Raw genomic sequence first — 6852 nt, 5'->3', positions numbered from 1 at the left:
ACACATCAAACACATAGTTAGGGTGTGATGCTGGGTCTATTCGTCATTCTATTTTGTTTTATTTATTGTATCCCTATTTTATTAATTTGCTTCCTTTGAAAACATGTTGTGACGGCCCTGCTTGCTAAAGGTGCTTTATAGATAAATATGCTTTGACTTAATTTTTCCCTTTTACAGTCTGATGGTGGGCTGCACTGCCAGCCATCTGAAGAGGTTTGAGTAAATAACTACTGACTTTTTAATCAAAGACACTGAGGCTTATGGCTCCACCTTAACACACATGCTTCAAACATCTGGGTGACCAGCTGCTCCTTCCGCTAATCCGATTGGCTCCTTAATGTTCTCTGAGAACATCTGGCGGCACCTCGGCCCTTTGATTCGTCTCACCTGGCAGAACCTTGCTGTTGGGGCTTTACCTTGCTCTGTAAGCATTTTGAAAACAAGGTGAAAACTGTCAACACTCCTGACTAGAATCCATCAACAAACACAAGTGAAAATGAAAAAAAGAAGAAAGAAATCTAATAAACACATGTGTTGTTGGAGTGTTTTCCTCCCGGGTATCTGTGCTCATGCCACAGCCTCAGGTGACACTGATCGTTGGCTCATTTGCTCTTTTGAACGTGCCACTGCCAGTTTGTGCTCGAGGGTTATTGGTAGCAGTGGCCTGTTAATATCTGCCACTCCAATGCAGGGTAGAAAGGCTGCAGGCTCCTCTGACTGCGTACAACAATCCTTCACTTCCCTCAGAGAGGAAAAATGACGCAGCCTTGATTGCAGAAGGTGACCAGGATGATTGCCTCTCTAGATCTAAATCAAACTTCTGCACATGATTACCTCTCAAAAGGATGTATGACACATGTTGGGGATGTCTTGAGGAATAAATGATAATGTTGTGCCACCATTAGTAAGGATATTATAACAGAGACAGCAGGGGGTAACATAATTACAGGCCCACATGCTTAATCACTGTGGATAACAATTTCAAGACTGATGACCATGAAGTGTCCAATAATACTTTGCAAAATCCAATAAAGTACTCTAAGTCAAGCATAATTCAAAAACATTTCATAAGTGCAAGGGTACTGTCTATAGCTGTGGAGCCCCAAACTAAACAATAAATATGCTAAATATTGGGACAGACATCCATATGCAAAGAATTTTGTCAGACAGGCCTATCGGGAAGCCTGCGCAGTGTTTGGCCTGCTTCCTGTCCAGAACCTGGGCTGCAGAGCGTCTGTCAGGGAAGATGTCCAAACTACAGCCCAATCAGGCTGTGTGCCATCTTTCTGCAAATTCGCCCTTAAGCTGTGGAGCTCAAGAAAGCCCTGGTGCACTTGTGGGTGGCGGAAACGATCGTCATTTAGTATGGATGCAGAATCTTGGTAAATTTAGATGAAGTGACGTGGAGGACCGCTCTATACGTGTCTCTCAGACTACAGTAGTAGACTCTTACCATAATGAAACTGGCATTCAAGATGCTTATCTCAACAGATGTATGGCTCTTCTGGTCGACATCACAAGCAATGCCTCTCAACCTTGCTTTTGTGTCTTCCTAACTCTCATCTTACCCATGTCACACCACTGAATGCCTGGTTTAAATAAATGCTTGAAGCATCTGTCATAAACTGTATGTATGCCCTGCTCTCTAAAAATGTCTCTTTTCCTGGAAGTGCCACAGATGAGGTGCTGGTCTCACCCAGACCACGTGGTCCAATCTCTATATTCTTGAAATTGTCAGCTGCAATCATTTTACCCACTTGAGTGCAGGTTCTTATGAACTCAACCTTGGCTAATCCACACAGCAAGGCTTCTGATAGCTTCCTTGTGGAGATAATATTATTGGATACCATGTGATAAATCTTGATCGTTAGTAATCTGCTTTGAAGAGATTTGGAGGAGAGGGAGAAGTGGGGAGCGTTAATCAATAATGTGAGTGGCCTGATCACCCCTAGGGGGCTGTGCAATTGCTGTACAGTGTCGCTTTTCTATTCAATAAGCCAAACAGCTGCTGCTTCGTCCTGCAGAGACACTGCCTCGCCTCCCTTCTCTCATACACAGAGAAGCTATTTCAAAAAGGCACAACCCCCAATTTACACAAACAGCTGGCTCCTCCAGACAGTCACGTATAAGCACAAAACATGATACAAAGGCTGGTACCAATGCTTTCACAGTCTATGTTTTTTCAAATGGAGACTTTCTACAAGATAAAAACCATCCACGTGTTTTTATTCGCATTAAGCAATATCAAATTACAAATACCTCATGGAAACAGTAAAATTCGATTCAATGTCATGAATATCGATAAAAAGTTTATCGATGTCATCTGATTTTTTTTGATCAATACAAAGTTAATGTGACAAATGCTGATGGAAACAGTTCTTTGCCAGATAAATGTGAGTTGCAATCATGTTTTATGTCAATTGGTCAAAGACACGGCGGGAGTAAACAAAGAACGATGCAGGTGTACAGGCGGACACACTGGCTTCATGTGAAGTGTCACCATCTCCCAGAAACAGTCTGAAGCGCTGCCGTTCACAAACCACCGGTGAGAGGCATCCTCTGGTGTATTTAACGCTCGGTGCATCTGCATCAAAACAGCCCGACGCAGGATTCAAACCGGGGCCGCCTGCGGTGAGGACTGTAGCCTCTACATGGGGCGGTTGCTTTACCCAATGCGCCACGCACCGCCCCAGGATTCAGGCTTTTAAAAAAAACTTTGGTTTTGTTATTCGTATTCAGGAAGAAACCAGAAGTGGGCGCACTTGAGACTTCCTCCGAGCTAGCCGGCTAACTTACGCTTTAGCTCTCGGCTAACTAGAACGGGAATAAAATAATTTAATCGTGCAGCTCTTCTAGACTTTCCAAACGTAATTGGACTGAATTGATCAAATTCTGGTAGTGAAAAGAGTTGTTTCGCGGGCTGACACTCAAAAAAATGTATCCAACATTTTATAGCTGCTTCTTCTCCCGTTAAGGTGCATTACCACCACCTACTGTGTTGGAGTGTGAACCAGATCACCTGGTGCTGTTGCTCCTCTGCGATAACGGGGGACTGAGCCTAGCTCTCTTCACCAAAACCAAACTGTGGCAGTGTCTCGTCCATGGATGTGATTGGCTCAAAACACGCACCAACATGTTTTTTTGTTCTGTTTTATTAATCTCTTGTCTCTTGTAAATCATGCTCAAAACATGCATCCAACCATTTCTTTTTCTTTACAAAAAAGACCCCAAATAATGAGGAGAAACTTCGGACAGAAAACTATTCTGGATCAAAGCATTATTTGTGTACTTCCAAATAACGTATTCGGGTTCTGGTACATCCCTAGTCCCCACATCTAAACCCACTGGAGCCCCTTTGGGATCAGTAGGAACAGGATGTTCTCAGCATAAATGTGTTATCAAAAAAAAAAAAAAAAAAAAAAAAACGACCACAGCTTCTGTGTCTCTTGACTGAGCCAAAATGGACAATGATCCCTAGCAGATTGCTGAATTCATGTCTGCAAGATTTCACATAGAATGTATACTCAGTGTTACTCAATATGTCAGCGTTTCTTTCACCCACTGCAGACGGTATAATCAATTCAGACATGTTTAGCAGAAGCAAAGCACAGCATACTCGTGAGATAAAAGAAACAAAGATGGAGAAAGAAAACAAAAGGCAAGGGCACAATGCTTCAGCTTGTTTCTTTCACTGAACAGCCTCACTGCATAATTTGTTTTTACCTAATTAAATAGCCTGCATGAGGATGGTGAGGTGTCATTGTAAGGGTCTGTAATGATCTGTCACCTATGCTGAGAGCATAATGTAGACCTGATTGACTGTGACACTACCCTTGGCGTATAACCTTCAAGACAGCGAAAGGGGAATAGCTTTGACCCTGCAGCACAGTTGTTTCCAAGTCAGGATTATCAGTCAGTTCAAGAGTTGAGACACACTTAACCAGTAAATTTAGTTATTCCAAAACCTCAGTTATTCACATTTTTATCAACGTTTCTTCATTATGTATAATGAAGAAAACTCCATTATATGTAATGAAGAAAACAAGTTATATCTTATTTACAAATAGAAGAAATCTATCATCCACTCTCCTGCACATTCATCTCAGCCACTCCCACACCATAGCATTTGCAAAATTAGCCAGCAAGCTAAGTTGATAAAATGTAGCCTACCACCAGCAGTTGTCGTTTGAGTGTGTTAATAACTGGAGAATGACCAAAAACTGACATGACGTGCTGCTAACATTAGCAAGCCAGGTTAACTAGCTTTCACATTACATGTGTGACATTACATTACATTACTGTACATACTCGTACACTTTAGCCTAGCATGCTAACTCTGTATTCCATGGTAAATGTAGGTTGTGCATTTTCTAGTCATTGACCACTCAAAATTTTAATTTTCATTAATTTACAATCACCCATTCAGACACAGATTCACACATCTCTCCACACACACACACACTCATACTGCTGACTGTGCTGAGAAGACTTGTTGGTATAAACTACTTTTTGAGAATTTTTAAACCTGGTAATTCTACCATCTGTTTAAAGCAATAGGGATCAACTGTTTTTATCTACCCTAGTCTAAAATTAGGGACCCAGGAATAAGACGTCATTGTGAACTGTGAGTGTAAATCTGACACTATGATTGCAAACTGCACAGGTGCTGTGTAAAAATGGAAAGGTTGATAGCAACAGTAATCAAGGGGGGGCAGAGTGAGGTAAACAGTCAATAATTGTGAGGTATATAGGGGGAGGTGAAAAAGATGTCATGATCCTTTCTATTCACCCTAAGCTATAGCCTACTATCAGGGGGCTATTTTTAAGCCACAGGTCATGCTCAATCTTTCATCTCTTTGTAAAAAAAATCTATCAGTGAAAAAGTCAGCCAAAGCCACCTCCTGTGACATCTCAAACAGGGGCTGAACGGCTGCTGTATCTCTCCAGGATCACAGGTGATCTGTCATAGCGGGCAGGTGTTTTGTATGCTCTTCAGCGTCCCCTCAGAACAGCATCTGCTTCACATCCTCACAATCAGCCTGTGCGGACACACACACACACACACACTATTCTAGTCGGATGCTGAATCGCTTTGTGCCTCATGCCCTTTCCAACCCGGCTGTTTATCTGCACTTTCCCCAACACAATCCCCCTCAACATGGAGGCGACAGAGTCATACCTGTGTACAAGCATCTTCTAAGTAGCAGAGTTTAGTTTGTCAGCAGGCTGGCTTTGCTGTAAAGCTACATGAATGCACAGGGAATCAGGGCAGTAGCGCTTGGGTGGGCACAGTAACAATTAGTTGCGGTAAAGGACAGAGAGAAGCATCTCTGGCTGTGAATATGCATGCAGTGGTTTTCCACTCCTTGTCATTGGGACTTAATAAAAATGCACGACTCAACAAGGGGCACTGAGCAGAAAGATTAAACTGGGCTAAGCCACCAAACTGCCTGCATCTCGTGAATTTTACATCTTGTAGGCCCGGAGCTATGGTCTATCCCTCTGACATGCTTCACCGGTCTTTCAAGCAGATCTGAATGCATGCATGCATGTTTCTGAAGTGATTCAGGAAGGCCTCTCCAATCTCCTCACCAGGGCCGGCCCTGTACATCTGGGGGCCCTAAGCAGGATAAAATTGGGGGCCCTGCCTCACAGTGTAGCTATATATGTACCATCAAATATTCATAAAACCAGCTACCATATGCAACCCTTGCATATTTTATTGTACCTCTATCAACATGATGGCGAGCAGATATTTTATTACTAATTAGAGTCACTGAAACACTTAAAGCTGTCTAATTGCACTTGTCATTTTTTCTTCTACTTAGTTTTTGTCTGAATGTTAATGTTAATATTGTGAATGGCGATAGGTGGCTCCAAACCTGCAGTATTAAATCACTACTTTTGATGTAGCAGAAAGATAAAATATTCTACAAAAGATTACAGTTTGAACAGATTTATTTTCTTTAAATTATCTGTACAGCTAAATTCTATAACCCTTAAAACAAAACTTCAGTTGAGAAGAAGATAGAGGATGTTGGTTGGTCAGCAGCATCATCAGCAGTAACCATTGGAGCTGTGGAGAAGATTAGTAGAATTTTTTTAGCCACTTGTGTACACACAATTTAATTTTCCAACAGAGATAAACATATTGTGGCAACAAACAAGAAACTTACCAACTGTATGACTGGAACCAGCCACAGGGGAATGAGGATGTGGCAACATGACATATCTAATCAGCCATTAATAAATGGGTGATTGATCCTTTATCCCCTCACAGGAAAACAGCTGTTATCTTTTCACTGTAAACAGACCTTTTACAGTCTATGAAACAGACCTTAAAATCAGCCAGGACATGTTAACTGCAGCAGGCTGGTACATGTAGCAGCTAGCCAGCTAAGTGAGCTAACACAAGCACTGACATGTTTTTCGGCTAAACGTACATCTGGTAAACATAACATTAATTAGCCTTACCTTGTCCTTGTTTTTTTTTCATCCTCGGCCTTCTTCTTTTTCCTATTTTCTGCACCTGACAGATATATCCTTTTGGACATCGTCACTGTTCAAAAGCTAATCACCTCCTCGCAAATCGCGATCTCAGTGAGTGAGGGAGGGAGGGGGCCAGGGGGGAGAGGGGGGGAAGGGGTGGTGCGCGCTCGTTACCGGACAACGGCCACAGTCTGCGTTACGTTTACGTATGCGTGTCACGGTCATTGTTGCCAGTTGGGTCAAGGGTTACACGTTGCCGTTGTCAGAGACGGTTAGACAAATGATTGAGCAAAGTTTGGGGGCCCCCTAGTGGCTGCGGGGCCCTAAGCAGCTGCTTAGTTCGCTTATAGGGAGGGCCGGCTC

General features: G+C 42.6%; 1 long non-coding RNA gene across 1 annotated transcript; it reads right to left on the bottom strand.

Moving 5' to 3' along the window:
• Positions 1–5999: 5999 nt before the first annotated feature.
• On the bottom strand, positions 6000–6545 carry LOC310984118. The gene is made up of 3 exons (XR_014595286.1): positions 6475–6545; positions 6177–6302; positions 6000–6076 (listed from the first exon to the last, which is right to left on the bottom strand). It is a non-coding gene; the product is annotated as an uncharacterized lncRNA (long non-coding RNA).
• Positions 6546–6852: the final 307 nt, after the last annotated feature.

The sequence above is a fragment of the Trachurus trachurus genome (assembly GCF_905171665.1).
Source record: "Trachurus trachurus genome assembly, chromosome: 3".
NCBI lineage: Eukaryota > Metazoa > Chordata > Actinopteri > Carangiformes > Carangidae > Trachurus > Trachurus trachurus.
This window is presented reverse-complemented; position numbering and strand designations above follow the sequence as displayed.